Source organism: Lepidochelys olivacea (assembly GCF_965140295.1).
Source record: "Lepidochelys olivacea isolate rLepOli2 genome assembly, chromosome: 1".
NCBI lineage: Eukaryota > Metazoa > Chordata > Testudines > Cheloniidae > Lepidochelys > Lepidochelys olivacea.
Genome location: NC_140411.1, coordinates 338,932,902 through 338,951,436, shown reverse-complemented (window position 1 = coordinate 338,951,436; position 18,535 = coordinate 338,932,902). Strand labels below are relative to the sequence as shown.

Genomic DNA, 18,535 nt, shown 5'->3' with positions numbered 1-18,535 from the left:
ATTTGTCAAGAATAAATCATGCCAAACCAAACTAATTTCCTTCTTACACAGGGTTACTGGCCTAGTGGATAGTGGGGAAGCAGTAGATGTGATCTATCTCGATTTTAGTATGGTTTTTGTCACAGCCCCACTTGACATTCTCATAAGCAAACTAAGGAGCTGTGGTCTAGATTAAATTACTATAAGGTGCGTGCACAACTGGTTGAAAGAACATCCTCAAAGAGTAGTTAGCAGTCATGGTTCACTGTCAAACTGGGAGAGTCTAACTAGTAGGGTCATGCAGGGATCAATCCTGGGTCCAGTACTATTCAATATTTTCATTAATGACTTGGATAATGGAATGAAGAGTATGCTTATAAAATTTGCAGATGACACCAAACTGGGAGGGGTTGCAAGCATTTTGGAGGACAGGATTAGAATTAAAATGACTTTGAGAAACTAGAGAATTAGTCTGCATTCAACAAGTTGAAATTCAATAAAGACAAGTGCAAGGTACTACACTTAGGAAGGAAAAATCAAATGCACATCTACAAAATGGAGAATAACTGGCTAGGTGGTTGCACTGCAGAAAAGGATCTGGAGATTACAGTAGATCACAAATTGAATATGAGTGAACAATGTGATGTAGTCGCAAAAAAAGGCAACTATCATTGTGGGGTATTTTAACAGGAATGTCTTATGGAAGACCAGGGAGCTCATTTTCCTGCTCTACTTGGCACTGCTGAGGCCTCAGCTGGAGTACTGTGACCAATTCTGGTCATCACACTTTAAGAACTTGATGATTACCTGTTCTGTTCATTCTCTCTGGCATTGGTCACTGTCGAAAGACACGATTCTGGGCTAGATGGACCTTTGATCTGACCCTGTATGGCCATTCTTACGTAAGAAAGATGGGGACAAATTGGAGAGTCCAGGGGAGAGCAACAAAAATGAGAAAAGGTTTAGACAACCTGACTTATGAGGAAAGGTTTAAAAAACTGGGCACATTTAGTCTTGTGAAAAGAAGACTGGGGGAGCGGGGAGGGGGACCTGATAACAGTCTTCAAATATGTTAGGGGCTGTTATATAGAGGTCTGACTGTGCTCAATTGTTCTCCAGGTCCACTGAAGGTAGAACAAGAAGTAATGGACTTAATCTTCAGCAAGAGAGATTTAGGTTAGATATGAGGAAAAACTTTCAAACAATAAAGGTAGTTAAGCCCTGGAACAGGCTTCCGAAGGAGGCTGTGGAATCCCCGTCACTGGAGGTTTTTAAGAATAGGTTGGACAAACGCCTGTCAGGCTGGTCTAGGTTCACTTGATTCTGCCTCAGCACAGGGGGCTGGACTAGGTGACCTCCTGAGGTCCCTTCCAGCCCTATATTACATGATTTTATGCAGTTTTGGTCTGGGCCTGTCTCGGTACTGTGGGCTGGACTGTGCCGCTCAGGCTCAGCTCAGAGCTGGGATTGCGGCAGAGCTGCCCTGCCCCAGGGGGAGCTCCTGAGAGGCATTATGACTCTTATATGGGCACAATACCTCCCCGAGGGGACGGTTCAGGATGTGCTGCCCCTCTGCATACACACAGCGCTCCTGGCTGGGGAGTGCAGGCTGTGAGGTATGGTCCTGCCTTCTCCCCACCCTCCCTTGTGAGGCCCAGCTCCCACAGATGCGCTAGTCCTGAGCAGCCTTTGCATTAAGGGAAGCGTAGGAGCCACAGGCAAAGCTAGGAGTGGAAATTTGGGTGGGCTCTGACTTTCGGGTGGCCAGGCAATGACAGACTGTGCTATCCACCAGCCATGCCGGCTGGCTGTGCAGCCTGGCGGGGGCAGGGAGTGCTGGTCCCCTCGGCTGTGCAGCAGGGGAAGAGAGGGAGCCGTTGCCCCACTGCAGGGTATGGGCTGCTCGCCTTCAGCTGGGGACTCGCGTCTTCTGTGAGCTGTACGGCCCGTGTGCGGGGTCGGCTCCAGCTGTGCTGCAGGGGCATGAACAGGGGGCGCAACTTGGCCCGGACTCTGTATTGAGTTGCCCAGCACAGTGTATCCTCTCCTAAGAGCTCTGCAGAGAGACTGGCCTCGCTGCTGCCTCCCGCCATGCAGGGGATGAGCTGTGTGGAGAGAGCCACGGGCCAACGGGCAGCTCCCGAGCACCTGCTAGTTCAGCTTCTACCCCGATGCCACACCCTCCTCCTGGCCCTGGTGCTCCCAGACACGGGGCTTCACCTGCCGAGCTGGGCACGAGCATGGGCTGGCTCAGAAAATGGCAAGGCAGAGCTGAAGGGCAGGCCCATAGCTCCATCCTGGAGTTCAGGTGCCTGAGTGACGCTCCAGGGCACTGTGGCAGCACTAGATCCCTGCTCAGATTTGGCTGGGCCTGGAACCAAGGCCACCCGTGGCTATGTCCCGGTAGGAGCTGCAAGTGTGGCCAGCCCTTTAGCAGAGATGGGGAGGGGAAGACAGTTTGCTGGACACACAGCCAGTACCGCTACAGTCCCTGCTTCCTGCCCCCAGCAATGACAGGATCTTGTACTCGCAACAGCAATCACTTTACCCACCAGTGACATGCACCCACTTCTGGAGTGAACCACAGCGGCTATATAACAGCACACAGCAACACTACACCAGAGTTTGGGACAGGAATTGAAAAATACTAAACATGGTTTGCAACTGACTCGTGCCTAACTTCTGCCACACTGATCCATTCCGTGCCTAAGCGGAGAGAGGCAGCACAAGGGGCTGCCCCAGAATCTCTAAAACTAAAGAAAGACCATTTCAAGGAGTTTCCTCCTGTTCTCATGCAGCATGTTTGATGCAGGCCGAACTTTCTAATGCTTCCCAGATGCTTCTGGATGGCCTCCAAATCTCCACGGTCTCACTCAGGTATACATCTCCCCTCCCCCCATCCAATTTCATCTTGCTGCATGAGTCCAAGTGGAAGCCTTCTGTTGCCATGTTACCGTTTCCTAAATGGCTATAGAATTTCCCATGGCAAATTTCCCATCCCAAACCTCTCCAGAGTTTTTTTTTAAAAATCCCAACAAGTTTAACATCACAAGGGGCTATAGGAAGAGCCTTAGCAATTTGCTTTTCTCCAGCCTGCTTCATCATTGCGCTGTGCATGTGCGTATATAAACCAGGCACCATATCTTATTACAAATCCCCTAAGACACCCTCGTCCTCTACAGCAAATATTTCATTTGAAAATGAAGGGGTCCAATCTCCCCCTTGATACAAAAGCATACGTGGCAGTTGGGTACCATGGTGACAGGCACCCTAGAGAAACCCAACATAGAGTTTCAGCGATGCTAATAAGAGTTACCATTCATGTATATATCAAGGGCAAAATAGACCTTTAAAAACAGTGTGATCTACAGTCTCTCGCTGACGGAAGTAAAGTTTCAGTAACAAATGAATATGGTAAAAACTGAAGAGATTCTCTGTGACATTGCATAGGGCAGGCACATGCTGATAATAAAGGGGATGGAGTGGTTGTTTGGTTTGGGGATTTAGGAAGCTTAATTGAAAGTGCTGTTATGAAGATTTTTGACTACAGGATATTGTGCTGATTCCGAAGGACATTTGCTTGATACAGCAGTTTTCACAGTAGACTTGTCCTATGCAAATGCTGTCTAACAGCATGAGGTTCATATGTTTTGCTGCTCTGCCATTGGCAGAGTTGTTCCTGACTATACTGGTGCTTTCAGCACAGAAGGAGAGGATACCGATGATAGTTCAGTGTGTGTGGTATGGCTGTAGCCACACTGGAACCCATGTGGCTAGGAAACTAAAACAAGAGTGGATTTATTTTGATTGAGGGATTTTGAACTTCTAAGAAGGAAAACTCTAAACACAGGATCAAAGCCTTGCACATTTGCCAGCACAGCATTCATTGTCTAAAAGCACTCACACATTCCTACAATAATCACATCGCGTAAGGACTTATATGGGACGAAATGGGTTAGAAATTGTTTTGAATAATTTCCAGCGTGTTTTATTTTTACAAATACTGCAGCTCGCCTTCTAGACTGGGTGTGAAGCATTGTAATAGTAATACTTCGTTTTTATATAAAGTTCTTTGTTTGGTGATTTCAGTGAACTTTACAAACTTCGCTTGATTAAGTCATACAACACCCTGGTGAAGCAGGTAAAGGACAAAAGGGTCACTTAGCCACCCAGCACGTAAAAGGTAGCCACCTCTGGGATGGAACGCAGCAACCAGCATGAGGCAACATTCCACAAGAGCAAAGACGCAAAGAAGCAAGCCATATCCAATTGAAAACTGCAGTGGGAATATAAAGCAGAAAGTGACTAGTTGCCTGAAATGGAATTTGGAACATTCCTACTCTTATGAAAGTGCAATGGGCTCTTTAAGTACCAAAAGAGGCCAAGACCCTGGGTTCAGTTCTATCTTGTGTTTTAAATTCCTCCAGGGATTTAAAGAGGAGCCCCCTGGGAATACACTCATTGTACAGGGATACTTCATGGAGCTGCCAGCCCTGGAATAGGGGGTGGAGCAGGGAAGTGATCATGACCAGAGCACACCATGCTCCAGTGACTCGTCTGGTGGATGGCCCTGAGGGGGCTGTTGTAGCCAAAGAAGTAGGTCATCAGTCCCCCAGCTGCCCCATAAGGAGCCGGAACGCAGAGGTGGCTTGGAACAGAGGAAAAGAGACTCAAACCCCTTGAGTTTGTATTTCATCAACATGACAGCATCCCCCCACCCACCACACGGGAGCCTCTATTCAGTATTGAATCAGAGAGAAGAGCGCTGTGGCAGTCAGTTGTGGTCTCTAATGGATAGATCTCAATACCAGGAAGCCAGGACACCTAGTCTCCACTATAAGGCCACAGAGAATCATTTCTCTTCTTCCATTTTTCCCTTCTGTAAAGTGGGTAATATTGATACTCATGGACCTCACTTGGAAGGGGGCTTGGGAGGACTAAGCAACTAGTGCTCATACTTTGCAAAATGCATGTGCCAAGAGGTTGTTAGGTACCCAGTCCCCACCACCACCTCCTGAAGCACCAAGGCATTGCCTGGTGGATTGCAATCCACATTTGATCCAGTCCAGCCCTTCTTAGCCCTGGTGAAAGATCACTGTGCCACCAGGCAACATCTTCAGGAGACGCTGTTGAACAGTGAACCTGTCTAACTCTTACTTTCCTTTCATATAAACCAAGACTCTTCCCTCATCACCCCACTCCTCATCAACCTTGTTCTCTGTCCTCTCCATGGCTGTCTGTCTATCACTGGCCTCTTTTCACATCACACCTTGCTTGGTGCGATAGCCTCCTCCACTCCAGCTCCTGCCACAGCTGTAGCATCCACTGCAGTGACTCACCATCTTTTCTCTCCTGTCTATACCCTGTGGTTTTACTCTTCCTCTGCTGTTATTTAAGCCCCCAGGACTCTCCTAGTATTATACAAATGCTAACCAACAGCAATAATCATCATCCTATTTCTCCTCCTCGCTGCAGTCTTTAGGTCTGTAAAATATGTTGAGGTACTGTTTGTATGGAAGATGCTGTACATCTAAAGTTGTGCTGTCATGTGTCATATCACCCGTAAAGGCTTGATCCAATGGTCACTGAAATCAATGGCAAGGCTCTCACTGATTTCAATGGATGTTGGTGGAGGCCCTATATGATTTGACAGTCAGCTCACAGGATGCAGTAGCTGAAAATTTTCACTCTCCATTAATAAATTCAGAGTGCCTGGGGAGGAGAGCACTAGAAGATGGCTATCAGATCAAGAGTGGGTAGAATCATAGAATCATAGAATATCAGGGTTGGAAGGGACCTCAGGAGGTCATCTAGTCCAACCCCCTGCTCAAAGCAGGACCATCCCCAATTAAATCATCCCAGCCAGGGCTTTGTCAAGCCTGACCTTAAAAACTTCTAAGGAAGGAGATTCCACCACCTCCCTAGGTAACGCATTCCAGTGTTTCACCACCCTCCTAGTGAAAAAGTTTTACCTAATATCCAACCTAAACCTCCCCCACTGCAACTTGAGACCATTACTCCTTGTTCTGTCATGCAAAAATGTGGGTAATACTTCCTCACTAAACCAGTAATCACTCTTGTACCTAGCTTCATTTTCATAATGGCACAGGTACCACATTCCTAGCATGTGTCTTAAAAACAACTTTATCTAGAGCACAATGGTTTATTTTACCTTCTCACAGGGCTAGATCCAGCCAGCCTTACTCCTGCTGAGTTGACTCCTCACTTGTAGACTAAGGTCAGGTCTACACTACAAACTTATAAATCGGTATAACTACGTCACTCCAGGGTGTGAAAAAAAATCCCGGTGTCAACAGTGCTAGGTCGACAGGAGAGCTTCTCCCGTCAACATAGCTACCGCCTCGTGGGGAGATGGATTAACTACACGGACGGAGAAGTTCTCCCATCGGTGCAGTAGCGTCTTCACTAAGGCATGACAGCGGTGCTGCTGCAGCACTGTACATGAAGACAAGCCCCCTGGAACTACTAATAGCAATTTCTACCATTTCCCTCCCCTCCTGATTGATCCCCCACTTTGCAGAAAATACAGTTCCCATTCGCAGCTCAGGTTGGTGTTGATTCCCAGGCATTTCAAAATATTGTATCTAATTAAAGGAAGCAACAGGTATTTAGCTACCACGGACTTCTGCCACAGTGCCCGCCGCACGCTTTGTGCTTAAATAAACTCCATGTTCCATGGCAGAAAATGATCAGACTTGTCTGCTGCTGAAACTCTACACCACCAGCGGCTTTTCCTCCTACAGCACAAGGCAATTTGGGTTTATTCCTGCACCAGTGAAATCAATGGAAGATTTGAACGGGAACAGTAGCAGGCCCCCATATGCTGCTGTGGATGGGCTGACTGTACTGTTCCTAAAGGTTAAATCCCAAACCAAGCTCCCATTAAAGGCTGCTTCAAAGAATTGCTTTGCCACCGAACCTTAGTGGTATTAAAAAAAATTATGAATGGACTCCAGGTTATTGAGAAAGGACAAACCCTAAATAGTTCTGACGCATTGGGACCAGATCCTCAGCTGGTATAAATCAGCATGGCCCTATTGTGTCTCTCTTCTAAAATATTACTTGCTGTACATTTTCAGCAGAGGTTAAGCTTCTGGTAACTTGTGCCAGAAAGGTTAGAACAAGTAGCTCTGAGCAGCCATCCTGAGCCAAAGCACAATAACATTGCCAGGGTCAGCAGCAAGCAATGGGTTCAAACAGTGTGCAGTCATCTATTCATGCAGCAGCCCTCCTTGTGGGCCCTCTGCCATCCCCAGAACGTGAACAAGACTCAATCTTCTAGTTTAGCACCATCAAGATCTCTCTGGGGCGAGGGATTCAGTTTTCAGCAGGGAAAATGGCACGGCCACACAAACCAGAGCTCCCAATTCCTTGCACTACACACATCCTCGGGGCTGTTCACAAAATCCGAGTCGTGTGAAACCAGAAGAAGTGAGCTGAAGCCGGTGGAGTTACTCTGGTATAAAACTGGCACAAGGGGATGCTGAATAAGGCACCGTAGCTTTAGAAAAAGGCATGTGCAGTTTAACTGTAAGCTCCATGGCGAGCTATTAAGTGCCATACAGAACACACACACACACAGAGTACCCCCCATTCCATTTAAAAGAAATCTAAGTGCAGCTATTTTTACTTTGCTCAAGACAATGTTTTAAAGGCTGTGGTTCACATTTCTCCACAACCTGGGTTGTCTCCGAGCAAGTATTGCTGGATCACTCACGCGCCTGGATGTGCCTTACTAAACCAGTGCCAGAGCTATTATTAGAAACAATTGTCTCTCCTGGAAATTTTGCATTAGATGCTCAAATCTACTTTTCTAATTCTCCCCCAGCAGCAAACAGGCTAACAATGCAGTGGAGAAAACAATCTTACGTGTACCCATTTGCAGTGCGTATAGATATATATGCACAGAGAGGTTAGAAACAGGGCCATTTATTTGCCATTTCTAGACTTTATATGTAACAACTTTTCTGCTGCAATCTAGGAAGAGAAGCATGCCTGAAGTGAAAATATTTCCAGGGCTTTGCTTTTTCAATCCCCAGCTCTGCATTTAACTTGCTGCAGCCATTTGGAATGTAGAAAGAACAGTCCATCTTAGCAGTCAATGGAAGCATGCATCCAGATTTGTCTGAATTCAAACATCTCCACCTCCCAAATCCCCGCTCCCCGCTCCCAATGAATTCATACTGCTAGCACCTCTGCTTCTTGAACACAACATGTATTCATTTTTTAAAATCCCTCCCACACACATTTCTGTCTCCTCATTTAAAATCCGTGGGGGAGGGGAAACCCTTGCATCTTGTAGAGAGATTTGTTTTTAATTGCACATGATAAGAGATAAAAGATCTATTTTGAGCTGTTCTTCCAACAGCATTTTAAATATGCAGCCCAAGCCATGGCCCCACCGAAGTCCCTATCTGAAAACAAAGGCACACGTTACCTTTCTTTTTTTCACCTCAGCGGCAGCCGCAGCACTTCAGATTTCAACCAGATTGTCCACAGAAAAAAGCATCCCATTAAATCCAGATTAAGCAGGCCTTTGGCCTAACAAGCAGCATCCATTTCCCTGTCCCTCCTCCTCTGTGTGGTTCGCTAGGAGGCAGGCACAGCCCTTTTCTCCTCTTCTCTCCCCTCCCTCTGTGTGTGTGTCTGCAAGGAGTTCCACAATGCTACCACATCCCATCTCCCAGCTAACGGTCTCTTAGATAGACACTGGCGGCGATCCAGAGTGAACCACAGCAATCTCCATCCTCAGCGCGAGAGAGAGAGAGAGAGAGAGAGTGGGGGAGAAAAAACAACAACAAACCAAAACCTGCTTGCAACACTGCAAGATTTCACACATGCAGAACATGCCACCAGAAAAGCCTGGGAGCAGCTTCAAACCAATAGCTCTTCTGCAGGCTTTGCTTTGAGAGCTTTTCCTATTAGTGGCTCACGTGCAGGCAAAAACACACTTTAAATGAAAGGAGGCTGGCTCTGTGTGTGTGTGCGTGTGTGTGTGGGGGGGGGAAGAGAGGTGGGGGCAAGCATCAGCCACTGATGCTGGGTCATGTGAAATATATGAACCCTTGGAGCAGCGTGCAAGTATATTCATTTGGTGATCTGCTGAGCTCTGCCTTCTAACATCTGGGTTTATGACTAATGCCAAACCTGGGAAGGGAGATGAAAGATAGGCAGTATGGCGGGGTTTGTGTGTATGTGGATTTCCCTACAATGCCTAATACACACACACCCACCTTTAAATAATAATAATAGTAATCATGAGAAGAAGTGGCGGGCGAGGGGGTGGGGGAAGCAGCCTGGACTTGTTAATCTTTCAATTTCCTTTCCGGCATATGCAGTCAGGGCAAAGTTATGTCTTGAATTATGCTAGCAGCAGGAAGGAGCTATGCTGAGTCGGTGAAAATATTCCTAAGGAAAAGGAAGAGGAGGGAACAAATCAGCACAAGCCCCAAAGAAATCCTTCACTCAGGAGGTCCCGAGTCTGTTGGAAAAACAGCACGAGCCTGATTCAAAGATGCAGCAGTCTGGGGCTGTATCCTGTATACACACAGTTTTTGTACCACTTTAACTATCCTGGTATAAAAAGGTACAAGCCCCCTAGTGTGGCTACAGTGCTTAGACCAGTCTAGCTATTCTTGTATGGGAAGGGGACTAAACTATAATGGGAAAAGGCACCTTTATGCCAGTATAACTGTGCCCACACTAGGGGTTGTACCGGTATAACTATACCAGTATAAAATCACACCCCTAAGTGAAACAGTTAAATCAGTGCAAACACTGTACAAACCAGATCTAAGCTAGGGTGACCAGGTAGCAAGTATGAACAATCAGGATGGGGGGGGAGGGGGAGGAAGCGGGCTATAGGGTCCTATATAAGACAAAGCCCCTAGTATTGGGATGTCTGATTACCTTAATCTAAGCCCATGTGAAAAGTGGTCCAAACCACTACAGTTTACCTGTAGCATTTGGGGTGACTGCTATAAAACACTGGAGGGTGTTTTTCCTTTTTTTAGTAAGGGAGCTTCCACATTTGCTTCTCACCATTTCCCTTTGAGGACTGGAGTTTCTCCTGCAAGGTAACCGCTGAGCATTAGCTGTTGACGAGGATTTCACAGAAACTCTAGTGGGAAATGCTTTCCAGAAATAGCACTGGTTTGATGTGAGGAAAATATGAGAATCAGGCTTTTACAGAAATTGTCTGTATTAATTTTATATTACAGAGGTGCTGCTTGCAGCTCAGGCTGAGTTCAGTTTTGCAGTTAGAGTAGAGATTCAATTTTTGTTCTGTAGGAGAAAATAGTGTCTCCTCCCCAGCAATGACAGCCCTGGTCCTTTGAATAGTGACTGGGTTTGAACAAAGATTGATTACTATAGAATCATTCTGATTCCTATAGTGGGACTAGCCAGGAGAACTCGGTTCTATTCCCATCTCTACTGGGTGACCATGGTCAAGTCATTTCACCGCTCTGTGCCTCAGTTTCCCCATCTGTCCAATGGCAAGAAGAGTGCTGGCTTCCTTTGTTAAGCACCGATAGATCAATGGCTACAAGTACAAGCTACGTACTAGTATTATCAGAGATAACCCATTTTCACGCTCAGAAGGTGCAGCTCAGCATGGCCAGAATGGTCCCTGTTTCCAGGGCTTTGTGGTCTGGGCTTTGTGAAATGGCATAGCACATCTAGACGCAACCATGCTCGCCCTGGGGTCTCCAAATCCCAATCTCTCCGCCCCAGGCTGCTGCTGGCACTGTTTAAATAAGTAGAAACATGATTATGCCCTCTGAGCGCTAAGGGCCAACGTGGGGAGGAGGTGAGGGTGCGGAGCCGAAAGCCGGGCGTGTGACTGACCTTCCTGCTTTGGACATGGCTCCAGAGGGCAGAGCCCAGAGTAGCAGAGACAGATCAGGCAGGCACGCTCAGCCTGGCCCCTTAACACTGCAGTATGCGAGAGAGAGTCTGTGGCTTCCATTTCTTCCTTTCCACATCCTCCCCCACAAACTTCCAAGCCAGGAGACAGGAAAAGGGGGACACTGCAAGAAAGCGGAAAGTCACCCCCGACAAGAGGCAGGAGACGACAGGCTCGCAGGGGCCAGTTCTTTCCCAGTTCGGCGTGTCCTATCTGAACACTTCTCAGCCAAGTGCACCCGTGTGCGTCGGACCTGCCCACCCATGGGAATAGAAGCTGTTGCTGAGCTCCTCAGGGAGATGGAGCGGTCCCGAAGGAGGCTGCTCCGATCACGCTGTTGAGCGGACTGAGAGGAGCAGCTGCAGTGCTTGTGGAACCATGCACGCTGGTGTGCAAAGAGCCAACGAGGCAGAGTCCGAGGTGGAGCACCCACAGCAGCACTGGCCACGTGTGGGCAAGAGGAGCGGCATTTTCAGGAGTGGTCGCCGCCTGTTTTATAAGCAGTGCAGCACCTGACCTGCTGGTGGCAGCATGCTTTCTTGCTAGACGAGATGGACCTAAATGGTGATGCCGATTAATACACCGCAGCAGTTCTCAAACTTCACTGCACTTCTAAGAACAAAAATTACTACATGACCCTGGGTGGGGGAAGAATAGGCAGAGCCCGAGCCCCGCTGCCCCAGGCGAAAGCACTCAAGGTTTGGCTTCAGCTGTGGGTCCCAGCGAGTCTAATACCGGCCCTGGCAACCTCATTAAAATGGGGTCGCGATGCACTTTGGGGTCTCGACCCAGAGTTTGAGAACCACTGATACAGCATATAACCCTGCTTTCTGTTTATGTGGCAACAGCACAAACGCCAGCTGATTTGGTCCCTTGTGCAATTGCTTTGGAAATGGATCTTCCCCGTTTTATAGTATTGTCTCCAAATTTAGCTGAAGCTGGGCCAGAACGTTAAACCCATCATTTCAGGGACAGGTCAGATTCATACCCATCCTTCCACAGTTTTCACCCAGGTAGGATGAAAGGGAAGGTCCTATTTTATGGATTCTCATTGGCTGCAGCCCAAGATGGCTGAAATCTCACTAGAAAGCTGATCTCAAGACATTTTTGGCATTTGTGGTGATCGGCGGGGAACAGAAACACAGGTGCTGGAAGTAGGGGTGCTGCTGCACCCCCAGGCTTGAAGTTGTTTCAGTCATATGCAGGGTTTACAGTTTGGTTCAATGGCTCTCAGCACCCCCACTACACAAACTGTTCCAGCACCCCTGACCAGAAATCTTGCCAGAATAGCTCAGGACCTGAACCGCAGCCCTCACTGGCCTTGAATCTGAATGCCATGCTAAATCTAGTTGAGCACAGAATGGGAACAAAGCATTCCCAGTCCATCTCTCCTCAAAAATCACTGGTAAGAAAGATGAATTTGTCTCAGGACATCACTCACCATGCAAGTGTCTGCTCAGGCTTGTTCCAGCACAGGAATGTGCCAGTCCAATGGACTTCACCCTCAGTTAGGCAGCTACTTCAATTAGAAAAGCCCCAAAGTAATATTGCTCACCCATTTCCCTGCATCTCAGACCAGCCTTTGACTGAAAGCCATCCCTCCACGTACATAACGAACCACACCCTGGCGGTGCATTATTCTGTTCACAGTGGGAAAGCACGGCTTTTATGTTAAAGAAACGGCAAGAGACAGTGGAAGCCTCTAATTGAAAAATGACTCAGTTCATGTACAGTAACAAAGCTTCACTGGAAGGTGAGGTTCAGTCTGCTCAGAAGTGCAATTTGCCCATTTCAGTGCAGCATGGGGGATTTTCATTATCCTGGGCTACAAAGGCCAACTCACAATGGCCCAAATCCTCTCCCCTCTGCACAGGGCTCCAAGTAAATGGGCTGGGCACTGGCCAGGCATTAAGATGGGATGCTTTCCCCCTGGCCCACACCAGAAGCGCTTATCGCTAATGCAGGGCCATCTATCTAGCTTAGGTACTTACATGGCCCCCATCACCACAGTACTTGAGCACCTCCCAGACATTAACATCTCGATCCCCACACCGCCCCTCTGAGGTAGGACAGTGCTATTACTGCCATTCTACAGATGCGGAACTAAGGCATGGAGAGACCAAGTGACTTGTCCAAGGAAGTCTGAAGCAGAGCAAGAAATTGAACCCAGGTCTTCTGAAACCCAGGCTAACAGCATAACCACTGGACCATCCTTCTTCTCTGAAATACTCCTGCATCATTCCATGCAAGTGCAACGGCTAGCTAGTGCATCCACGTAGACGTGAATCTACCGGCCATGTTGCTGCTACAGCCCACCATCCCCTTACGTAGACATAACACCTTCCCACAATCTGCTGAAGCCCAAATATGCGGGAAAATCACCAAAAAGACGGACATAGGAAACACAAATGCAGGAAACTTTAAGCAATGTGGGACTCACTTCTGAGCCATTTTCTGCATCTTCACTGTCATGATTCAGCATCTGTGCTTTAAATAACTGTATAGTCAGAGCAGAGATAACATCAGGTTTGTGCACAAAGGAGCAAACTTCGGGCCTAGAAATGGAGGCTGCTTCTTGCACGGCTGCAAAGGAAGAACATTCATTGCCTCTGCCTTGTGGCAAAGAGGAAGGGGGGCAGACCCAGTTGCTTTTTCTGCTAACAATGGACATGGAACTCTCTTAGCCTAAGGAGAGAGGCATTATCCCCAAACTTGCCCTACTTCACTGCAGAGCTGCTGCCTAGAACCTTCCCCAGCCTGGTCCCAACTGGCTTCCCGCTTCAGATCTAAAGAAACAGTACATGTAACCTCACAGACTGCAGGAGAGAAGTTAGGTTCCCAAGGAAGAACCAGGACCAACATTTTCACTGATTCTGTTGGCCACTGATTTTGGGTGCCTTGATATTGGGGTGTTATAGAACCCAGAAACCAAGGATTCAGTTCTCTGGAAGAACAATGTTGCGGGGACAACAGTAAGTGGGAAAGGTGGGGCACACAGAAAACAGTAAAGCAGAAGGAAATAATTTGTTTTGAGGGTCAGTGTTCTTTCCCATTTCCCAGTCTCAGACAAATCAATCAGAAGGGATAGTAGAGAATAATATATAGAGTCCCCCACATAAACAGAAACAAGAGTTTTCATTTATGTAGTTCCTTTAATCCAAACATCAGCACAATATCGATTAACTGTGCTTTGCAATACCCCTGAGAGGCAGGGAAGTGTTATTCCTATGGGCAGACACAGAGAGGCCTAGTAACTTGCCCAACATTATCCCCTGAGTTAGCAGCACAGCCAAGAATTAAGCCAGGATTCATGACCCTTTATCCCAATGCTGAAACCACTAGTCTCCACCTCTTCTAATGGACATATGTATTCAAATGCAGAGTTACCCTACAATAATTCTTCCAAGTGTGACTATTCACCTTATGCTCAAACCTCTTTAAATGGCCTAGTATAATTCAAAAGCAACAGCCACAATATTTTTCTTCAAGAAGTTTCCATAGCTTCACAAGGTCTCTGGGGGCTGTCAATACCCAAACAATGAAACTACGTAACAACCGTTTAGTCTGGACTCGTCTAAGCTACAGTCACCAGGATGATTAGAAGCAGGCCGTAGCTCGTTCTTGCTCCAGCCAGTTTGTATCATGGCAGGACCTGAAAAGGGAACAGCAACCCAAATATTTAACTTTAAAATATGCAGAGGGAAGCATCTAGCAAGCAGATTCCCAGACTCAAAAACAACAACACACCCGTTGCTTGTTATTGCTTTCCGATAATAATGTTACAAAAACACACAATGGCCTCATGAGAAAGAAAAAAATGTTGACAATCATCTCCATTCTCGTTAGCAAAGATTAAAGCATCGACATGCTTTACATGGAATGTGGTGCTAGGCCTGTGGGTGCTATCCAAATGTGAGAGCCGTTATATGAGCATTCCTAGTGTTTTCAGAAGTGTAATTCCAGCCTTATAGATATTGCATATGCCAGAACTTCATTAATTAGTACGAAGGAGGTTCGACAAAATGTCACATAATGAAATAATACTTAGAGTGCTTTGCATCCATAGACTTTAAAGGACTTTGCTAAAGAGAATGTCATTATCCCTGTGTGACAGATGGTGACACTGAGGCACAAGGAGGTGAAGTGTAACTAAGTGATTTAGGAGTCTGTCACATTTTAAAAAGTGACGTAGGCATTTAGGAGCCTAAATCTCATTGAAAGTTAATGGTACTTATGCTCCCATGACCCATATCCTCTCAGCTATTTAAGTGCCTAACTCCCATTGAAATCAATGAGTTAGGCACCTAAATACCTTTGAGGCTCTAAGTCACTTTTGAAAATTGGATTTTGATGCTTTTTGAAAATGTTACACTAAGCAACTTGTCCAAGGCCAAGAGTAAGCCAGTGACAGAGGTAGGAATGGAACTGGTTTCTGCACTGCCAGGTGTCCACTGGACAATGCTGGTGCTTTCCATTAATGAATGGAATCAGACAGACAGCCCTGGAGAGCAAGGACCACTTTCAGCCCTGCTGTAAGTGGAAGCAGCTCCCACTGAAGTCAATGGACATTGCGTACGGTTACAGCCGGGCTCACTGTGCTCCTCAGCGCTCAGTTCAGTAATGACAGAAGTGTCACTGTCGCTACGTGGCAAACAAACCTCTACACTAGGAAACTAGGAACTGGACTGAGATGACCCAGTCATTACACATATGCCACCAAGGAGTTCTCAGGTCTGAACTTCCATCAGCCGTTACTCTCGTGGGCCTGGATTTGAGCCAGCGACCAAGAGGTGAAAAGTTCCATACTCTGTAACCAAGCCAGTCCTCTCCTATCTCATTTGTGTTCAGTAATAGCCTGGAATGAATTGTCTTTCTGACATTGTTAGATACCGAGAGCCCGAAACAACCATGCAGAAACCACAGATGACTCATTCAGAAACGTGAAATGGAATCCGTCATAAACGGCACCTCATTCATGGAGCTGGATATGGACTGGATGGCCTGTAAACGATTCAGGAGTTAGAAGCTATAAAATACTGAGTGCCACAGAGCAGTGCATTTCAGGCTGGGACTATCTCCAAATTGGCTGCATTGCCCACAAGATGTTTCCAGTTAACTCTTACCCAGAAATGTTAAACTGCTGAGAAAACTATGCCTCTTTACTTCCATCCCATTCTTCCACTAGTTTCCAGGGCAATCCCTTAAGTCCTGGGAGTGCAAAGGAGGTAAGTGAGGGGAAGAGGGAGAGTTTGGCTTTGGACAAATATGCCTGCAGGGCATCAGATCAGTTTTCACAGAGACTATACAGAACGGATCCTGGGAAGCTAGAGGAGGAAGAAAGCAGACCTTGATGTTTCCAGAGAGTCAGTGTAATAAACTCTTGGTTCATTGGACTACAAAAGTGTATGCCAGCAGGATGCTGAGCGATTATCCAGGCAAATAAAGCCGAGCTGGGGTAGTGTCCATAACTTAGCTCTCTGTGAGGTAATGAGAGATGGAATATGGGCACAAGCTGGAATACTAGCTGCTCAGCACTGGGGCTTAAGACTCTAGCCCTGGGCTGCGGCCCTATGGGGTGCCCAGACCTCATGGTGGCTGGCTGTGACCCAGATTGACCTACTCAGGACCTACTACAGGTGTGCCTGGGCATCCAGGGGGACATAAAAGCAAAGAGCCCTGCAGCACAGGGGCACTAACAGAGCAGCATGGGGGATGTGGAGCCCACGCCAAAAAACTTCCCACCCTCCCGTTGGGACACAAGGGCAGTGGGAATCACAGCAGTCCTGTGGGAAGGGATGGATGCTTGCTTATTTTGAAACTTGATGTGAAGGGCTTGGACCTGCTCCATCTCATTGGGAAAGAGCAGCGGATGGCAAGCTTTGGCCCTGGCTTCCACTCTCCATGATTGCTGTGGGGTGGAAGGAGTTTGTTGGCCTCTAAATGTCCCTTCTTCATGCTGAGCAAAGCTCAGGAGTACTCCTTCACGGAGAATTGTTCATAGGTCTCACAGCTCCATTAAAGACCTTTGCCAGTCAGCCAGGGTAGCACCAGCCCCGCTCTCCTCCCACCCCCCCAACCCATCCCCCAGTCAGGATGCTGAGAGAAGCAAGGAGCATTCTGTGTACTTCCTCCACCCTTAGAATTGGATTGCCTCTATGGCAGGGGTGGGCCAATATCACTGACTCCACCCTGCGGGGGATGGGAAGGGCACAGAATCATAGTAAAGTAGGGCTGGAAGGGACCTCCAGAGGTCTTCTACTCCAGCCCCCTGTGCTGAGGCAGGACCAAGTAAACCATAGACTATCCCTGACATGTATTTGTCTAACCTAGTCTCCAAAGCCTCCACTGATGGGGATTCCACAACCTCCCCCTGGAGGCCTAGTCCAGAGTTTAACTATACTTAGAGTTTGAAAGTTTTTCCTAATATCTAACCTAAATCTCCCTGGTTGCAAATTAATCCCATTACTTCTTGATCTACCTTCAGTGGACATAGAGAACAATCAGTCGCCATCCTCTTTATAACAGCCTTTAATATAGTTGAAGACTGGTATCAGGTCCCCCCTGGGTCTTCTTTTCTCAAGGCTAAAGTGCTCAGTTTTTTAAGCCTTTCCTCATAGGTCAGCTTTTCTAAACCTTTTCTCGTTTTTGTTGTTCTCCTCTGGGCTTGCTCCAGCTTGTCCACATCTCTCCAAAAGTGTGGTACCCAGAATAGAACACAGTACTCCAGGAAGAACTCAAAAGGAAGAACTTCCCATTCAGCATACAGCTACCTCCGTGGCAGAGGGGCACCTTAAGGCTGAATAAAGCCTTTGGAGGGGGCTTTAAATGACTCTTGATAGTTCATTGGTAGGCTGGGCACTTGTCTCCTTTGCTACAGAAAAACTGTGTAGGTAGCAAAGGCCTGAGGACAAGCTTTAGGCAACTGAGATTGTTGACCTCTTTATGAAGAACGTCAGGGATTAGAATTAACCAGTCCCAGTATAGACCACTGAATAGTCTTCTCTGTTAAGGAAAGACAGTTGTGAATGAAATAAAATTAACTAGTTGACTGCTCTTGGGTATAGAGTATTCTTCCTCCTAAGTGACACTCATATGGCACCAAACTGGTACCTGTAATCTGTAGGACTTGCCGCTACATTATTACTTAGGTCAGCAGTGACTAGCGTCACTATAATGATAATCATTTTTGTTTACTTTGCTTCTTTCTTCCAAAGTGCCCTATGTATTTTATAAGAAACCAGACAGAACAACAGTATTTTGTGTTTAAACAGTGCCTTCTATCTCAAAATTAATGTTGATCAAAAAGCTTTTCCTGCCAAAAATGGTGTGATTTTAAAAACATATTTTTTCCACAAACAGCTCTGTGCCTTTCTTTTGATATTTTAAAAAAAATCTTGAAAACATAAAATGATATTGAAATGGTAATTGAAACTTTTTCTGGTAAATAAAAAAAATCTCAAAAGCCATTTTGATAATGTTTTAGACAATGTTTCAAAATACAAAGGTTTAAAGCAACTTTTAAAATTAAAAAAAGTTTTATGGCCCCAAGCAAGCAAACAACAGGTGAGTGTGAAACACTTGGAAATGAAAACAACATCAGCAGTTCATATATTTTTTCAAAAGTAAGTT

The 18,535-nt window shown here is 46.7% G+C and overlaps 1 protein-coding gene across 8 annotated transcripts in view; it reads right to left on the bottom strand.

The window, feature by feature from the left end:
* FRMD4A (FERM domain containing 4A) overlaps positions 1 to 18,535 on the bottom strand; it is a 411,923-nt gene that overhangs the window by 199,587 nt on the left and 193,801 nt on the right. The window contains exon 1 of one of the 8 annotated variants that reach the window (XM_084630505.1): positions 8,438 to 8,663. The exons of the other annotated variants lie outside the window; for them this stretch is intronic. The gene's annotated coding sequence lies outside the window, so the exon portion shown is untranslated. Of the gene's footprint in view, positions 1 to 8,437; positions 8,664 to 18,535 lie in introns of those variants that run through there. 8 annotated transcript variants of the gene reach the window in all.